A 19183-nucleotide genomic window follows, 5' to 3' on the forward strand; every position below is an offset into this window, starting at 1 on the left:
TTTAGCTGTCACGTTAACCTCCTCTCTCTCTCTCCGTCTCTCTCGGTTCCTATCCCAGACATTGCTCTCCTTGTCTATCTTGCTCCTGTGACACTACCTAAGCATGAATTTTTCATGTGTCCCTCACATGTCAGCCTCAAGCAGCAAGATAGACAAACCCGGCCGAAACAAGCTCAGAACCCATGAAGAACACAATAGGATGGAAAGATGAGGAACAGCCAGAGGATAAGCGTGCCAAAAGGGGGCGATTGTAGTTATTGCCGAAACTGCTGCTTGACCTCGAGAGGATGGACACAGAATAAAGCACAAACTCTGAACTCACAGCTCGACCTTGTGGCTATGGAGTCTACAACCCAAGCATGAGGGACGGACGGAGATAATGCAGTATTGCCCATCCTCACGATGGTTATTTTATTCATAATGGCTGTGTATATCACTTGTGACCACAGTGACACATTTCACATTTCGCCAGAGCGAGTAGAGATTGAGGCGTCAGGGAGGGAATGACTTATGGGTCTGCGTGACAGGAGCTAATCATACTAGTCTCATACAACAACATGCAGGATGATAAACTATAGGACAGAAGGAGCCACACACACACACACACACACACACACACACACACACACACACACACACACACACACACACACTCAGTCTTCAACCTTACAGATCCACTAAGGATTGACCTTCAGATTGGACTCTATTAATTACACAGACTCTTAGACGGCTCTGTCGATTTAACTTCACATGGGGTGTAATTAAAATAATAAGGCAATTAATAATAACATGGCTAAGGTCACTGCCCATACGATGGTGGACTACCACTTTACACCAACTGATAGAGTTGAGGTGTGTGCTTGTGCTTGTGTTAGTGAGGTATTCTGGTATTCCTTTCATATGCCCTCTCTCTCTCTCTCTCTCTCTCTCTCTCAGTCCCAAGTAGACACTCATCCGCCCACCACTGCCACCGCTGCATCCACCCCCTTTTCTTCAAGCATCCCATTTCGCCTCCTGTAGCTGAAAGACGGAGTGCCCTTGCAGGGTAATTATATTAGGTTTGGTGATAGGGGATCATAAAACTTAAAGCACTCTAATACCTGGGAATTGGCTTTGGGTCTGGTCGTGAGTCATGCTGTTGTGTTTGATGTTGTATCAGGCCTGCATTCCTTGCCCTGCTTGCCTCTTGTAAATTGTGCCATCATGCAAAATAAATAGGGGGACAAAACAAATAGTCTTAAATCAGAATCCTTAGGAATGTAGCATGTGCCGCCTTGCTTATTTACAGGTTTGGTTCCCAGGCGGGTGGTCAGGGTGATAATATTCAACTTTATGGCAACATAAAGCCTCCTCGACTGCCTGCTACCACGTCTTCTTATTGTCCTCCTGAACTTTCCTCCCTTCTTCTCCCACCTTCCTTACCCATGGCTCCCTCCTTTCTATAATGACCAGCTGGTCATAAATGCAGAAAGAAATGCTCCTCCTCAGCCAGAGGAGGGGGATCAATAACTCCTCAAATTATCCTTCAGCTGTAATTAAAGTATACCACAACATCCCCAATTACACCCTGCTAGGCTCTCTGTCCCTCACCCTGTGGACACCGTCCCCATGTTCCCATCCCGACCTCTTCTAACCCTCTGCACTACTAATGCCTTAGCTGGCTGCCTTCCTCCACACACATACTGACACACCTCCAACTAAGTGGTCCACGGCGGCCTGTGCACACCAAGGGTGATGGTTGAGTAATGACTATGGATTACTTCATTATCCCTCCCCTAACAGGCTGGCAGGGTGCTTCCATGGGGCTGCCTTTAACAAGCTGAATTGGAGGGAGGGCACTGGCAAAGAGAAGAAACACTCCCAGTTTTCATGTCCCTATTGCTGTCATGGATGTTGAAACACCAATGCAGCACACAAATTCTCTCTGTCAGTCTCTCTGTTAAACACTGTCCTGTTACTTCCATGCCTCTCATTGTAATTTTTTCCCCCTACAAAGTACCAACACAGGCAAAGATTCATTGTTCATCTAATGTTATCACCTGTCATAATAATCCTTTCCTGTTATCTATTTGAACCTTCATCACAGGTCCAATAGTCCGAGTGACAGAGATGTGACGGTGATCAATATCTTATCATCTGCAGCCAGACAGTAGATGCTTTACCCTCCAATCAGGAGGAAGATGAGGAAATGAGTGATTTGGCGTTTGCCACAAATTACTTTCTGTTTGTGGATTCTGATTAGAGAGATAATAATGAAGGATTGCCATAAACGCATATACATTCATATATATGTTTTTCTTTTCAAAATCTATTATTTATTTGATGTTGTGTTTTTTTTTTTTCTTTTCACATTAGGTTAACAAGATCTCTCCTTGTCAATGGTTCCTCTCAAGTGAACATGTGCTAATCTGCCCAATAATCAGTCAATAATGAATTGACAGATGTTATGCAACACAAAGAGCTAAATAACAGCACAACTAATTACAGTACAGTATCTAGCCTAATTTGTGTAAGTGTAATTACACACAAACAAACCAAACACTAACACATTATTCCTATAAGCACTGATTATTAAAGCCACTCTTTTCAATGTACTTTAAAAGACCTTCACAGCCTCTGAGATCAGGTTGTTGAGATATTTTTGGAAATTCTATATGTAGGAGGATATTTCATTCTGCCCTTGGTCTGCCTTTTTGGTCATCTCCCTCCTCTGACCTTTTTTTCTGTTGGAAGCAGATATCTATATGTTCACATGTAACCTTCCCCAGTGGTAGGAAATGTTTGAGTGTTGATCCTAGTTTCTAAATCTAGGGTCTGACAGTCCAGTACAGGTTTACTCAGTTTTAGGTTAAATTATTTTTTTAGGTGTGATAAGGAGATTTTGGTAGCAAACTGTATGAAGAGAGAAGTCATAATTCCAGCCCATACAAAACAAACACAACCACTGATTTAGGAAAACCATAAATTCAGTTAAGAATGTGCTTTATTATGCAACTGCATTAACTGTAAATCTGGAATGTGTTCACTCTCAGTGCTTCATAGAAAATTGAATATATCCCCTGCTGGACCGAATTCTCTTATTATAATTTGGTTTGACTAACATGTCAGCAACCTGACAGGATGGAACAACCACAACCAGTGGTTTGACTAGCAGAAGAAATGTAATAGATAGTACTATCCTTTAAAAATCAGAGAATCAATAGTCCATCTTCATTAATCGATAGTACCAAAGTTATCAAAAAAACAGAATCAGAAAGATGCAATTTGATGATTTCAACCTCACTCTCCTCATACTGTGTGGTTTATTTTATTTTTATTTTTATATATATATATATATATATACACACATACACATACACATACACATACACATACACACACAATCACAGCTCTGAGATGCAGAGAGAGAGACATTTTCTGGCACTGTGTCGAACACGCGAACACAGTATTTATTTTACAAGCACAGACCCCGACAGCAAACTGTAAAAACACTTGTATCACATTGGTTTTGATATGTCATTAAAAACAAGCCTTCTCACCTGCTGCTGTGAAAAGAGAAATAATAGCAGGTAAAAAAAATGTGAGTTTTGTTTTTTGGGTGACTTTATAAAAATACTGCTGTCCCTGTATAATACAGAGAGCAGCAGGGGAAGCAGGTGTGTGTGCAGCAAGAGACAGAGGTGTAGGTGTCTGTGTGCAGGTAAAAGAGAAGGGAAAGCAAGGTCAGCAGATTATAATAGTTTGTGAGTACACACTAAAATAAGTTGGAGTATTAAAATCTAACAAGAAATTACCCGCTAAAAAAGATTATATAAGTATTCAAATAAACCCCCCATTATAGTATGATTTTGTGGAAAACACTGCAACTGGACCTCCATGTGTGTTCAGTGACTTTTTCTGTGCCAGCCCTGTGCAGGATGCTCATTTAAAGAAAGACATACATTTCAATAAACTCACATAAACCGTTTTAATATTTATACTATATAAACATTACTTTTTAACCCTATTCAAATATACATGCATTTCCTTCCATGCTTCCCAGGGCTATGACAGTAGAATGCACATAGCACTTATTCCTAATTCAGCCTAATTCAAGGCCACAACGAAGGTAACAGTGCTGGGTGGCTGGTAAGTACTATCAATGATGTGTTCTCTTTACATCACACAAAACTTTAAGCTTTTTTTTCTTCAGCATGCCTTACTTAAAAATGCCATGTAGAAATTACACAACTTAATTATTTTGGAATAAAACCTTAATGCTAATCATTTTCCATTACTGATTATCCATTAATTCATCCACCAGAGTTTCTTGTGGAATTTCTTATTCCAAAGATACTCTGCAGCACGTGGTTCCAACCTGTGCAAAGCTTACATTAGAAAATTGTATTTCACCCTTATCAATAACTAATCTTCTCTGTCTGGGTCTGAGGGGATTGGAACCTTCTAAGATAGGCTTCGGTAAGCTACAGTAGTCTGTCCATGAGGCATTCAAGGAGCAGTGGTAAATTGGAGCTACAGGAAATAACTGGCATTACGCTACCCAAGAGGTTGTTGAACACAGGTGAACGGGCAACCAATGAAGAATTCATCTTAGGAATTTTTTTTTTTCTCTGTCAGCAGGTAGTTGTTTTCATACTATGGTAGTTGCTTAGTTACACATACGTCATTAGCTGAATAAAAAAAAAACACCAGTGGATGCAAGAAATGCAGAAACCAGGCTCCCACTTAATGGGTTTGTAAAAATGATCAAAAATCCAATGTGTACGATTTAGAGGGCTCTTTTTACAGGATTTGGCAGGAATGGAATACAATATGTGTAACTGTGTTTTCATTAGTGTATAATCACCTTAAAATAAGAATTAAGCTGTTGTTGCATTCAAATTAGTGTTTTCTATCTACATACACTACATGTCCTCTTTTCAACCTGTTCTTATTCTCAGCTTGTCAAATACGGATGCTTTGAAAGTGGATTGCTATTCTCTATTTGGATGGCTAATACAAAGTTTCAACTGATAATACATTTTTAAATGGCAATAAATACTTCTATAAACATTATTTCAATTACTTTTATAAAAGCTGCAACCTATGTTTATATTAATTTTTGAAAATTGTAAAGAACACCAACACCTTAGCCTAGCTGAGAAACCCCAACAGCGTCTTTACTTTTTGCGAAGGCTGAGACGATGGAATGCAACGTTTGCCAAGGACAGTAGTCATGGAGATGAATATGAATGATAGGTAACATGGCCTGATATGTCTTCAATTAAATACGGACCTGCAATTAAATACCTCACTTTGGACTGTAATTACTCTGCAGGTTGATTTTTGGATTAGGTGGTGACCCATTGAAAGTAAACTGAAATTTTCTTTGTTTGAGGAATATTGCTGCAATTAGTGGTAGTAGTCCTTTTATATCTTTTGCAGACATTTAAAATGTCATCCATGCTTTTATTTCTTCGTGTTTTTGAGTGTAGCCAAATGCACACCTTATTGACAAAGGTGACCAGGCTTTTGCTGTCCAGGACAAGACGAGCAACATTGGTGACATTTTCAACAAATGCCACTTTTTTAATTTTATTTATTTATTTTTAGATTCTCAGCTCAGGGAATAGTTTAGAATGAATGCAACTTTGTTGTGACATACATTAGCAATGTCACTGAGCAAAGCTGTAAAGTTACTGTAGTGCAAACTGTATGCATCACTTTGTCACAGTACCATGCATGCATTCAGCTGGTGATACAAAAAAAATCTTGCACCAGGTAATATTACCACTTCAAATGTTAAATAGCATATGATCCATATAAAAGAACTGGTGAAGGCACAGCAACTACAGACCACTTGCCTTATTTGCAGCCCAGTGTTACTTTTTGCTCTAACATTCATTTTGTATTTTTCATAGCCAGCCATTATAATAACCTGTTCCTCTTGAGTGAAGTAGGCGTCAAGTAATTGCTCCACTTTGTGCGGAAGAAGACTCAAATGATGTGTCAAACGCTGTTATTTATGGAAATGGGAATGTTAACAAAGAAAGTTGATAACCACTGTCATAATATGCATTATTGTCGAGCCATCTAACACAAAGAAAGACTTGCTTTGTCAAAGTTTCAACCTCACACACAAGTATTAAAAGTGACTTGATATTTATCTTTTCAACAGTTTTATACTGCCTAATTCATTCATCTCACATGGGCAGTGAAATTAAGTCCTTTACACATTGCATCATCATCCCGAACTGAACCCTTTGGCGAGTCGGTTCCTGCCTGCGGGTGGTATGTTTGACACCCCTGCTGTAGAACATGTTAATTTTTTTTGCAGTCAAGTTTTTTTTTTTTTTTTTTTTTTTTCAGCAGTTCTTTCATCCCTTGTATTGAACAGCCCTCTTTTTGGTGGGTATACCACACACCAAATTCTGAATTAATTATCGTATTCCCTTTCTGGCTCGCCCACACAAATTAAAACATCTACAAACTGGATGGTGTTACTGGCTCCAAAAAGCACAGCTAATTGATTAATCAAAACTAATTCATTGCTTGTGTCGCCCATTGTGACATCCCCAAGTGCAATAAATCTGAACAGCTTGTTAATTTTAAGATTTTAAACCCTGGTCAAATGTCAAAGAGTACAGATGTAATTTTTCCTCAGCACCCCAATAACATTTCAAACTGCCAAATCCATATGAAGACTAGGACTAGGTAAATCTCATCATCCATTACATGTCCCCATTAATGTTATTTCATTTTAGACATCGTTTCATTTGTTTTACTTAGGGAGACAGTTTGTTCCATCATCATTAAACCTTGTCTAAATCTGGGCAGGTACAGTACAATGACAATGCTGAAAGTGCTGGGCTGTACTTTGAATCACTGTCATGCCCATATAGTTGCTGAAGTAATGTTTGCATAAGGCCACAACATTTTCATCCTTAATGTTATGTATTTTCAGGTTTGCACAAGGTCTACAATTTAGAAGAATCGACATGATGATAAATGGCATTGCTAAAGATGACCGAAAGGTGGAAGATAGATGGAGAGAAGGAATATTTAAAAAAGGACTGAGACTGGGAGGGGTTGGAGAATTTGTGGTCATTGATGAAAACGACTTCAGACACAAAAGAAAGTTAAGTGCAATATTTCCGTGTGAATACCCACCACCACCCCAGTGATGTTCAGCTCCATTTTACTGGAGTGACAGCAGACACCTCTATGGCTGATATCTCCGCAAATCAGGCCAAATTACGCTTTTTTTTTTTTTTAATGTATTGTTTGTTTTATTATTATTTTTGATGAAGAGTTCACAGTATGAGAAGTAGGGGAAATTTAAACGACGGACTTGATAGGTTATTGTGACAATATTATCATCCATTAGCGGCTGTATCTTTGAGTTTCATCACTGTATGACTAACAGGAAAGTAGATGTGACACAAAAAATAAAAAAAAATTCTCAAGGGGTCTTGGATGTTGACAGCAATTTGAGAAAATAGTACTGAATATTTACCATCTCCAATATGTGTTCTGTTTGAATATTTTGACAGTACCGGAAGAATGGCTGGTGGGTGGACAAGAACTGTGCCTGTTTTCTGCTTGGTGGAATGACCAGTCAGGCAAGAGCTAATCCCACTGATTCTTCATCACATTCGGATGGGATCCAAAACATTGAGTAATGAGTGGCAGGCCTACCGCCGGGCACTGCCTGCATTTGGCTCCAGGCATTACACAGTCAACTACAGTGTGGCATATGTCAATGCTGAAACAGGCTGCAACACTCAAGACTTTGAAAGGGCCTGGAGGAGCTACAAGGAGACCATCAGGAGACTCTGGGGGGAATCGCACCTCATAAGATGAGGTAAGTGTCTGCTAAGAGAACACCTGATTGTGATCCAGTGTAATGAATGGCTCGGTCAAAAAACACTGTAATGATTCATTAGGACTTCTACTTCACTTTATTGCTAAGCACTACAGATAGAAAGAAATGATGCCACAAAGGCAACACATTGACATATTTGGGGTTGATGTTTTTTGTGTTGTTGATTATTCCTTTGTGGATTTAATTTTTACATTTTCATTATCAATTGGTAAAGTGAACTGTGCCTCTAAAGTACCCCTACCCCAACATTGTGAAGTTTATATCATTTCATTTTAAGATAAAGTTTTAATTTATGAGTTGTTGTACTAACCTTAGTTAGTGTTCAGTATGGTGATCAGACAAAATTCTGTTTTTATTATATACAGTATCTATGACCACTCTCTAATCAAATATTTAATGAGGCCAAAGTAATGTTGCTTTTATAAGCCGTTTTACGATCATTAACTAACATAAAATATATCATTACTAATAAATTGATAATTATTATTCATTTTACAATTTCTTGTAGAGTAACTTCAGTTTAATTATCATTTTACAATTAATGGTGATGATAAAAGATGGTTATTGTAAGATAAGATTTGTGTAGATGCAGCTGAACACAATTACTATCTAGGTGTGTATGTGTGTGCCAGACACTTAAAGTTATTTTCACAAGATACTTCTGATGTTACCAATATGTTTGCACATTGTTCTCAGAGAGTCAAAAAAGATGTTTATCCAGCTTTGGTGGCTGGAAATCTGTTGAGGTTTATTCACTGAAGCCTCCCATCAGGGTGATATTCAGCCAATAAAAATGATCTCTGATAAAGAGAAGAAAAGAAGAAAATGGACACCACAGGAGTCTGTGGTTACCAAATGTCAACTCTGTGCAGTCTGTAAATGAAAACTGTAGAATGCAAACTGCACAATCAAGCAACCCATTGTGCACTTTCATGTAGTTATTGTGAAAAATATGAAAAGAAAGTTGAATTGTTTGTACTTTTTTTTTTCATTTTGGCCTGTCTTCTCCCACAGTTTCGGATTAATACACTCAAATGCAGTTTATCTACAAAACAAAGTAATTTAGCTCTTCATCCTTGGTAACACCTTCAAATCTCGGCTTTGGCTTTTTCTGCAGGTTTCTTTTACGGTAATAAATGAAACTTTTTGACGTTAAGGCTGATTGTATTTGTGTGATGTACACCATACTTGATAATGGGATTCATATCCTAAAGTCTAAAGAGATTTTCAATATTCCATTCTGACAGGTCTCACCATCCTCTATAATGCAATAGATACTGTATGGTTCTTTTGTGCTGTTTTAGGTTATTTTCTCTCTTTCTCTGACTTTCTGTGTTTCTATTTGCCATCAATTCTCCAGTGAGAGTGCATTTAAGTATCAAGCAAAAAATAAATAAAAATTGAAAAACAAACAATATATCAGTTTTTAGGATAAATGCATTCTGTAAATGGCAGCACTGTCATAAATGCCAGCTTAATGAAGCTTATGATATATATTTAGGGCTCTTTTGGTCACAGAAACAATGATTGCATGAAATTCTGTAGTATTAGTATGTTTAGCAACTATTCTCTAATGACTCCATCTAGCCCTTTCAGTTAGATTTAGATGGATCACTGATTATTTTGCATACTGCTCTCCTTTTCATTGTTTGACTATTTGTCCCCATTGGAATTGTTATTGCCTCATGTTTCTTAAAAGTGGCATTGCTCAATAAGTGCAATACATAATTTTTTCTCAAGTCTCAGCAAGACATTTCAGAATGCTATGTAAGTGCTCAGAGAGGGCAGACCCCTGCCATGGTGTTCATTTCAACAGCGATATTTGAGGTTATTGTATGTTTAGTCATTGCACATCAATCCATTTTCAAAGACCAATGGTATCACACAAAAGTAAAAAATTGTCTTACCCCTGATTTTGATCCACTCCAAAAATGTATTGTTTTTTTTCTTAGCCCATACTACACTCTTCCATCATGTTTTTCCTTAATCCTGTTGACAAACCACTCCAAAAACGTAACCTCCTTGGCAGAGGTACAATTAAACTCTACTCTAACTATTCTACTCTACTGTAAATATTACCCATGCTTTGCTGCTGTTAACGTGTTTGTTGAGTGGATGTTAGAGAGAAAGGTGAAAGCAGTAGAGATGCATTCATATCCTGCAGTGAAAAAGGAAAGACTCAGTTAGACTAAGGTCAGAAAGTCATTCCACCATCGAAGGAGCCAGAGGGTGAGATGATGGGACCAAGCAGAGCGATGAATAGTAGCTGGTGTGTGTGAGTGAGCACAGGGGGATCATGATCTGGTGCTATCAAGGTTTGTTTCACAGGCTAACATTGGTGTTTTTTGGATTTAGAGTGGCCACTGAGATCCTCTGGAGTGCAGATAGAAGGGCAGTAAAGTGAGAGAATTAAAGGAAGGTGAAAACAAACTGTGCTGCAATATTTTAGATGTAAGGCTTTAAAGCAAGAATAACTGATGGGAGGCCAGTAAACTGAAGATTGCAGGTGCTTGGTCCGGGAGCAAAGTCAGTTTTCACGTATTCAGCGAAACGTCTCAACTTGTACTTCTACAACTTCAACTCATACTGTGTACAGACTTCACAGACTGACAGACACAGACTGTGCAATGTCTTCTAAAGACTTTGGTGATCCTCTGACTTTTCTTACCAATTGGTGTCATTACCCATTCTCTTTAAAAGCTAGCAAGTTGGATAAGTGAATCTTTTTTTTTTTGCTAAGGAAACTGACCAGTTAGTGTGCAAAAAGAAATGCAGCTCAGCATTGACTTTGATCGCAACAGGGAGTGCATAGGGACAGCTGGCATTAGACTCCAAATGAGCTGGTAGATAAGATAGAGCAAGTAGTCTTTTAACGATGAATGGTATTTTCTCCACTATCTGCATGTCTGTGTTGTAAAAGAACGTGTGACAACTGATTGACAGGTGCAGTTGCTTGTGTGCATGCTTAAGTGTGTTTTATATAAGATGTGTTTTTGTTGCTGTTAATGTCAAATTGCTCTGAGTATTCCATCTGCAATTACATGGTGACAGAATACTTGAGTGTTGCGTTTATCTGCTACATCTGACTGTATCTTGGCCTACATGAAATTAGAGCAGAATGGGAAATGAATACGGATGCATCAGGCGACTCTATTCACGTTGGGGGTTTTGGACACATGCAAACAAAATGAAAATAAGCAACAATATTACAGAGCTGCTTGCTCTTAATGTATGACTGTTCTCCACCAAAACTGTGACAAGCTGAATATCATCCCAAAAAACATAAATGAGTCTTTTAAATCTACCATTAAATCCACAACAAAGAGTTAAATACATTTTACTTTGTAGCTTTTTGGTGAGCTGGTTTAAAATATTTGTTCACTCCACTTCAATCCTTTTGTAAGATAGATACATTTATGTATGGAATGCATGAGGTTAGAATCTAATATTTTTTTTATTGGCTTAAGACCATCCCGCAGCAATAACTTCAACTGTTTGAGTCTCAGAAGATCAGCATGATGATGAACATGAGCAAGGAGATATGCCAGTATCTACACAAGTTCTTACATATTTACATAGATGAAAACATTCTTTCTCACAATATTGAATTGAACTGTTTATGCTTTTCAGCTTTTATTTCCCCTTTCACCAACCACTTGAACCGCCCCTGGTGCAATCTCTTTTGTTAAGCTCTTCCTTCCCCAGCCCTTTCAGACTACAATTTCCCTACCTCACCCTTCTCCATGAACATGTTTGAGTGTGTGTTTCTCCGCCGGTTTAAATGATTTACTCTCCAGCAGTGAGGTTTCTCAAGATTGGCCCTCCTCCATGCATGACCACATGTCCAGTCCATTCAACATCTCTATCCAGCAACTGAAGAACTGCTGTACAAGCGTTTTGCTTTATTTTCTCAAAGCATTTTTACTGCCTACAGAATCACTGCAAATATATTTTCATGTTCGTCGTCAATCTTTGCTGAGCAGGGGATTGAAGTCTCCAATGCCACTGTGTCCAATGGAGAAGCTACATAGGCTTTTGTTGCTATAACACATTTCATTGGTCACTAGAGGTAATCTGTGACCCATTTGCCCTTGACAGCATTGTCCTCAATACCTTGTCTCTGACGCGATCACAGTAAAGGTTGGGTGTTCCAGTACACATGCTCATTGTGTTTTATGATGGTGTTGATCGCTTGCAAAGTGGTTCATTCTCCACAGGTGACTGGTGCTCGGTCAAATAGAGCTGCTATCCTACTATAGTGCAGTGTGTTTGCAGGTGTGTATGTGTGTGCATGAGCCAGTACATGTTTGTGTTCATGTGTTTGTTGCCATGATTTTGAACGTACTTCATATCATTTCTTCTGGCCAAGGTCACTTTGCCATGAACCCAAGTATATGGTACACCTAATGCTAATGATTTCCTCTCATGCAGTATACTGGATGCATCCTTCCTGTAATGTGCTGCAATGTGATGAGTTACTGGGGAGAGTTTTTAGGGGGCAAAAGGATGCAATGAAAATACAAAATGCATATTCTCCTGCACCCCATATTCATGTGCTCCATCCATTTAGATGACTGTCATTGAGTATATATCCATTAGTTTGCCTCTGGCTCATATTTATTCCAAACCTAACTTAGTTCAGATCACAGTATGGTGTCATCCTCTGCCTTGGGGACCTGTTTTCCTGAAGCAACCACTGTCTGTATCACATTCATACAGTATTATCTAGAGGAATTGTTTTCATTAAATCTAGCTTGACTTGCATTATTATGCATTATCTGTGATACTGCCCTTGATGGGTAATTGATACATTAGCCTCAGTGCTAAAAGTGCACGCTAAGAGAATATTCTTGCTGGGGTGGAAAAACAATATCAAAGTGGCATGCTCTCATTTAATTACAAACATCTGTCACTTGATTTCTGTCACTTGTTTGTCATCCCCACAATGCAGGCAGCAAATGGGAGATCACTTCATACACGACTGAACACCACAAGTTCTTTCTAGTCTAATAGTCTCGTTGCCATTAATTACTGTAACAAATCTTATCATTGTTCATCCTGAAAAAAGAACAAGCGCTTCCAAGGTATTTATGTGATTGATGATGTTCAGTCATCAGCACTCGTAAACAGCACAAGTTGGCTTGAGTCGAATTGACTTTGAACAGAAGACATAAACATTCTAACATCGTGAAGGAGGATGCAAGTGCCAACAAAAGCTGTCACAGATTGGTTTCTTTGCTAAATTGGCGCCATGCGTTTCATATTAGGCCAATCAATCAACCTCAATGATGCAGATAATTAGAACATAAATGTATCAAGGTGCTGAGATGCCCACTCGGGTGTAACGCAGCATTACATTAATGCAGTTTTATTAACTCCTCCTCTCCATTTGTCTTTCTGTCCCTCGATTTTTCTTATGCTTACCCATTTCTTTTCTGCCTGTATCACTTTCTATCCTGTCACCGAAACTGTTGCTGCATGTTTCTCTTCCTCCTTTATCCTCTTTCATCACTACCCAGTGCTCCCTTTTTAAAAATGGAAGTTGGAAATGGATTTGTTTGTGCTTTTTTTTGAATAAGAGAAAACAAGAGGGGAAAAGAGACTGTAGCAAACAGACAGATCCCTCTTACTGATGCCGATCTTCAAAGTCTTATTTATGATTCATTGACCCCCTGCCTAGTGCTAATGCATTATATATCTATCTCCGCCAATGAGGAACTACATTATTAATTTTGGCATCATACACAAAAGTGTTACGAATTTGCTGCACATTTTCTTTTGTCCTATAATGCCCAGAATCATTAGTCATTTTGTCCACTAAAGCTAACGCAGCATTTTACAGCATGTCATTAAAATGCCATCCTCCTTTAGATGGAATTCAGTATTCAATAAGTAACGTATTAAAAAAAAAAAAAAAAAAAAAAACAACTCAATAACATATTCCAAACGCATTTAAATGTTGACAACTTTGGTATGGAACTGCGCATACACTTATCACTGTCCCAGCCCATTTCTAATCTTCTACTGACCTGAAAATTATTATCTAAGATTGATCTGCTCAAATATGAGAGCGTAATTTTGCATCATGGCATAAAATTGCATTTGCTTACATCCCAGTCCTGCTTTCAAGCAAAATAATCACCATAACAGACAGACAGACACATGGACAGACACACACATACTGTATATTCTCCCTCTTGACTGTGAATGCAGGGCCAATTATGTACTTCATGATCTGTGGTCAGAGGCGCTTTTCAGACAATCACCCTAATGAGTTGGGCCTCCTCCAAATACAAAAAGCTCCATCATTTGGGGTGCCCCTTTGTAAATCTGTGTGTGGGTGTGTGTGTCTGTCTGTCTGTCTTTCTGTGTGTATTTGTGTGAGTGTGAGAGAGAGAGAGAGACACAGTATGATACTATGCACGTAAAGCTTTGATTTGCATATGATGACATTTATCTTTTTTTTTTTTTTAATATTCCCTGATGGATATATGGCAGTTAATGATATTTTACCTTTCCACCTATTGCATATATGCATTATCACAGGGTTGCACACCAGTACTGCTAATCAGATCAATGTGGTATCCTCTCAGGATATAGAGAATCACAGAATGAGATGTAAGATTTGCAGACTTGGGTTTAGGGAAATTAAACACCCTGTTTGGGAATCATTGCATTAGTACCTCCAAAGAGGAGAGCTTCCTTTTAAGGCTAAGGAAGATTCAAAAAAAGTGTTTAACTTGATGCTAAATCACTGTTCCAGCTCCCTAAAAACTGATTCTCTCTCCACATACTCGTTATCCAGGGCTGTGAGATGAGGAAAAGAAGCGAAGTGTTTGTTTAATGAATACTTCATTTTTCGGGTAAATGGAGATGCCATCAAGAAGGCATTGACAAAGTGCTGTAAAATACAAGTTGATGTATGTACCTTTTTATGGTCAAGTGCAAAAAGAGTAAAATATCACAAGAAAATGGGACAATATTGAAAATACTTATAGTTTGCGTTTTATCATCACTTCTGGGTGTTAAAAAGGATTATGTAACGTGAATGTTTTTTGGCATTTCTGTTCTTACCTCACATACTGATTAAACTAGTCCTGCAAGGCAAGCCCATTGTGGTCTGAGTAGTCTCATAACTCACAGAGGTCTGGCAACGAACAGTAGAGGCGTTTTGATCTACATTAATGGAAGTAGATCATAATTACAATTGACCATTCACTAAACCCTGAATAGCGATTGTCCAATCACAGTTTAGGATTCATGGCAGGCTCGCCAAGCTCCATATGCTAATGAAGTGTGCAGGGCGACACTTGGCCTTTAAAGGGTTTGGAGGGTTGTTTCTTTTTGCCTTTCTCAAAGCAAAAATACAGTGTAAGCAATTATTTAAACAGTGTGTTTATCACTCTAATATAACAGTCATTTACAGATATGGAAGTACTTGTACTTACAGTAGTAACATGTTACCCTGTATAAATAAAATCGACTTGCACTCCATGATGCAACATACATGAAGAGCCATTGTGAAACTCAAAGTCTGATGGATCTGGCCATCGTCAATTTAGCAGTCCTGCTTCTGGTGGGTCCTGACAAACCCAAAAATATGTGGTGATTATGATCAAAACATTTTTTTTTTTTTTTGCACCAGACTGTAAACATGTATTTCTGCTGTGAAGTTTGCCATTGTAATATGGACTCATTTCGTAGCCAGCCTCACATGGCCATTTTTAGATCTGCACTATCTGTCACTTCCTTGTTGGCTTTTTTTTAATGGCCTGAGAGGTTGCTGCTTGAGGATTACCTCAAAGCTTAAGGAGCATTTCACAGGATTACATGCAGGGCACAAAATTGACACCATCCACCAGCTAAATGCTGGTAAAATATGTAATATGTGGCTGGTAGATTTGCTTCACCCACAAGCCAAAATACCATGGTAACATATTGAGTGGCTGGTAAAATTACTAGCCATTCAGTCAGCAGACAAAAAAGTTAATTTTGCACCTTGGTTACAAGTTATGTTTAACGGGGGAAAAAGCCCTGTTCAAGATAACACATCCAATGTGGAAGCTGGTCCCTGGTGCTATAGCATCATGTTAACAACTGCTGTTAATTAGATTTGAAAAGGTTAATGCCCCAGTAACCCACATGTTACATTCACTAAACACAGTATTCTCAACCTGAATAGCATCACACACTGTTAAAAAATACAAATAATAAAACAGACATTTAGTCTTGCTCTTACTTGTCTGAGTGTAAGGGTGTAAAGCTCAATATGGTTTGATTTTTCTTTACCTTGTTGTACCTCCTGTGCCTACACCGATCACCTGCTGTCTCCCTTACTGCTTTTTCCTGCCAGCGAGCCGCTTAAGTAAACTCCACAGCAGTGGCAGAATGGAGTATTTAAAGGACAAGTCAGCGTTTCATTCAAAACACTGTCTGCGTTTCCAGTCAGTAGTGTGAGGCTGATGTTCTCCAGATTGGTTTTGTAGTAAGTAAATTGGGGCTATTGTAATAAAATCCAGGCAGAGAAATCAGAAGGTCTTGATAATTGGATTAGATCAAATATGCTAATCCAACAAATAAGGAGATAAACAATTGAGATATTAAGTCTCCCACTCTCTCCATCTCTTCCTTTGTTCTACATTCCTTCAACATAAGTGGTGTGGCTGCCACTTCAGTTGATATAGATAGACATTATTGGCCTAAAACTACCTATAAATGTCTACTATCTTCTCCTGTATAACTAAACCAAGGCTACTCAGCAAAATGTTGCAATAAACTTGCTGTGAGCTTTATAATTCAGTATCTGGATATTCTTCCATTTTGCCACGAGTACTGATAAAGTCCTGGCCATCTGCTCTGCTTAAATATTTAGTCATGTTCTGTTACTGCATCCCTCTCCTGAGTTCTTTTTTACAATGTGGGAAATCCAAGGGGTCATGTGGTAGCTGTTTGCTAGGAAATTGTTGCCACTGTCACATCTGCTTCTATGCATATTTACATGTTGATGTAACACACAGGTGTACAGGTGGAAACTATCAGGGTTAAAGAATGCCCCTGCTTCCCTAAACAACCACCACCAAAGTCCCCTTAGGCAAGGCACCTCCACCTTTTCGTGTTAGTATTATACCAGCCAGGTGTATATATTTAAATAAGTTGTTGATGGCAAATAGTTGGTGTGTTTAGTCCATTTGACTCAAGTAAAGGGGGAAAAAAAAGAAAAACACACATACTAGCCCAGTCTTCTTGCAGACAGCTGTGCATTAAGTATTCAACAAATCCCCCCTTGTGTCATGCACAATATAATGCTATTTTGTGCTGTGTAGAAATACATCTTGAGTGATCTACAGACCAGTTGATGAAAAGATGGCAGGAGCAAAACTGATTCGTGCAGCAGGGTGCCTGCTGCGTTTATGCATGAGTGACTATCCACTCAGGCTTCTCTGTGTGTGTGTTTGTGCATGTGTGGCTATAAAATGAATCTGAGAACCAATCTGACGGTGCCATGTGAACTCTGTGTTTATATTCAGAAAACATTCACAAAAGATAACTCAATTCTTCCACGCTATCAAATCTGTATAATAAGATTTTACCTAATCATATGAATATACATTTTCTTATATAGTTTCAGACACCGGTTGGATGATGTGTACTGCATGCCAAGGCAGCTTTGCAAAAATTGCCTGGTAATTAGCAAGTTTGTGTGTATAAAAAATCACTTTTAAGGTGTAATTATAGATCCAGCAAGCTGTAGTTAGCAATTTGTGCTTCCACTTGATTATCCATTTTGAATACTCATTATGAGCCACAGTTGCAAAAAGGTGAGAAGAGCAGCCCAGGCATCATTTTTCAGAGCAATCCCCTGCTAGCTTTAATTAGGGGAACCCCAAGAACTCCATGTGCAGATAGGAGATATAGTCCCTGCAGCATGTCCTAGATCTGCCCTGGGGTGTCTAACCAGGGGGTACACTTACCAGCAAAGCCTCATACTTGGCTTCTTTCAGTGTGGAAGTCCTCATTACGAGTCTAGCCACCATGCAAAGAAAGGTAATTTTGTAGCCGCTGTAATATTCTGTCACTACTCCGAACTCATGGTCATGTAGGGGGTGTGTTTTCAATACCACTGTATTGATGTATTGTGTATGTACACACAATACAAAGTTTTTGTTCAAGTGTAGAAGAATTTTTCACCGCAGTGGAATACATTGTTCGTCTCCACCTTTGCACCTTGCAATCATGTGTGCTCGTACTTAACTTGTTTTTGACTGCATGTGTCTGGAATGGTAGAATGTGTCACATTTTTTGCTCAAAAGACTGACAAGCAAGCCTCACTGAATCTATCCCTGAACATTTTCAAAAAAGGATCTTTATCCTCTTAAGAAGTGCTTGAAGATGTATTTTTTTATTTTTTATGTACATTCAAAAGAAATCCACAAATTCACATCAAAATGCAAGGCTTTCAGGTGTCACGGGCTTTTTTTGTTTTGTTTGTTTGTTTGCTTCGTTTAAGTGGTTGTTACTTACAGGAACCCGACATCGGCTATGATGTGTATTGAATGGAAAAAGGTGGCAATAGGAGCCAGGCAGATCCACCGGAGAGACAGCCAGGGAGATGAATGAGAGACGTATTGCTTCCCAGATTAGGTTTGTTTTCCAATCATCTTCTGGCCATATACCATATTGATTAAAACCTAATAACCTCATAAGACGGTCTCCTCCACCTTTCTCATCCTTCTGCCATCCCTCCCTCCTCTTCCACCTCCTCCTCCTCCTTCTCTTCTTCTTTCTCTCACTGTCCCCAAAGAGAAACGACTCGCCGGCTCTCCTCTCACTATTAAAGAAGCGCTGACAGCAAATCACTCTTCCTGACCTCAAAGTTGAGCCTTTAATTTTGATGATATCTATCAATCATGACAAGGATATCAAATAAAAAAAAGGATTGGCTGGGTTATACATCCGACCCACGATTAAAAGATATTACCTTGCAACACACACATCAATCTGGGAAAAGTGTCAAGTAGACAAGAGGGTTAGGAGGGGGAAACAATCTGGCACGTTGACGACATTAGCTTTGATTGGTGCAACATTTGGCTGACAAAGCTTTGCATTTATTTAGAAGTAATCGCTTGCCCTAAAACTCATATTTTAAACATTGATGCCTACTTAAAGTTTCATGAAGGTGAAAGTAACCTTGTGCCACAGTGCACTCTGCTTCAGCGATTTTGTTTGCAACTGTTGCTCTATGAGCCTTACACGAGTCCTGGCTCAGTGTTTACCCTGTTGCCACTCTAATTTCACAGGTGTCATTCTTCTGATACTTGC

At 38.8% G+C, this 19183-nt stretch overlaps 1 long non-coding RNA gene across 2 annotated transcripts in view; it reads left to right on the top strand.

The window, feature by feature from the left end:
- LOC113747216 (uncharacterized) overlaps window positions 1–19183 on the top strand; it is a 165856-nt gene that overhangs the window by 71835 nt on the left and 74838 nt on the right. Inside the window, exons 2-3 of one of the 2 annotated variants that reach the window (XR_003463447.1) lie at window positions 937–1045; window positions 7533–7843. This is a non-coding gene — a long non-coding RNA (uncharacterized LOC113747216). Of the gene's footprint in view, window positions 1–936; window positions 1046–7532; window positions 8976–19183 lie in introns of those variants that run through there. The other variant, XR_003463446.1, reaches the window with a different exon arrangement.

Source organism: Larimichthys crocea, chromosome XIII (genome assembly GCF_000972845.2).
Source record: "Larimichthys crocea isolate SSNF chromosome XIII, L_crocea_2.0, whole genome shotgun sequence".
In the NCBI taxonomy this organism is placed as follows: domain Eukaryota; kingdom Metazoa; phylum Chordata; class Actinopteri; family Sciaenidae; genus Larimichthys; species Larimichthys crocea.